The sequence below is a fragment of the Penaeus monodon genome, chromosome 29, assembly GCF_015228065.2.
Source record: "Penaeus monodon isolate SGIC_2016 chromosome 29, NSTDA_Pmon_1, whole genome shotgun sequence".
Taxonomy (NCBI): Eukaryota; Metazoa; Arthropoda; class Malacostraca; order Decapoda; family Penaeidae; genus Penaeus; species Penaeus monodon.
Genome location: NC_051414.1, coordinates 9,653,196 through 9,654,064, shown reverse-complemented (window position 1 = coordinate 9,654,064; position 869 = coordinate 9,653,196). Strand labels below are relative to the sequence as shown.

At 32.2% G+C, this 869-nt stretch overlaps 1 protein-coding gene across 1 annotated transcript in view; it reads right to left on the bottom strand.

The window, feature by feature from the left end:
* LOC119591943 overlaps nucleotides 1-869 on the bottom strand; it is a gene marked incomplete in the record, with an annotated part of 10,649 nt that overhangs the window by 2,465 nt on the left and 7,315 nt on the right.

Below are 869 nucleotides of genomic sequence, written 5' to 3'. Positions count from 1 at the left end.
GCCAGTCACTACATTAGCGAAGAAAAATATTCGAACAGATTTGTTTAATTTCTCTTTACAATGAATATGATTCAAATGGCAATGATTATAGTTTCTTCATCGACACTTGCTTACAGGCAAATTCTTTCTTATCACCAACACATCAACTCGGAAACAAACAAGTTTTTTTTTTCTTAAGAAATAGTTCAAACTCACTGTCTAGTTTAGTCTGTTACACTTATCCGATTATCTGTAATTGGGGATGGACCAAGATATGAAAGGTAATCAGTATACTGTATCATCGCAATAGTTATCGTAGCTATATATCAACAAATATAACGCGTTTCCATTTCCTCATTCCGCCAACAATATCACAAGATTTAGTATAACCTGTAAATAATGCACAGCCATTATACACACTCCGAGTTCTAAACAAGATTCCCATCCATGATTTTAGCCTGAACGTCAATGTCATCTTAATCTATAACTTAAAGACCCAGACAAACGAAAAGGGCATTATACATGTCCGTGAAGCGGGAAATGGGTTAAAATACAACCAACGGCACTTTACCTCGTAACACTGATAGCCGAAGTAAAGACTCCTAGTTTTTTTACATTTAAAATATACACTTAAGTAAGTAGTAAGCAAATATATATCTATCTGATGTAGTAAATGGCTAACACTGAAACGGTTATTAGAAAATAACAATGATATTTTGTTGCACGGGGAAATATATTAATGGATCAGCAGAATATTGCTCTAACAGGTATTAAACTATATTTTCATTTTAAATGTAAAATATTGCATAAACAATACAATAAGATATTTACATACATTTATAAGACCTGTAATACTGGGGTATTTACCTTAGTATGTAAAAACCGCAAAA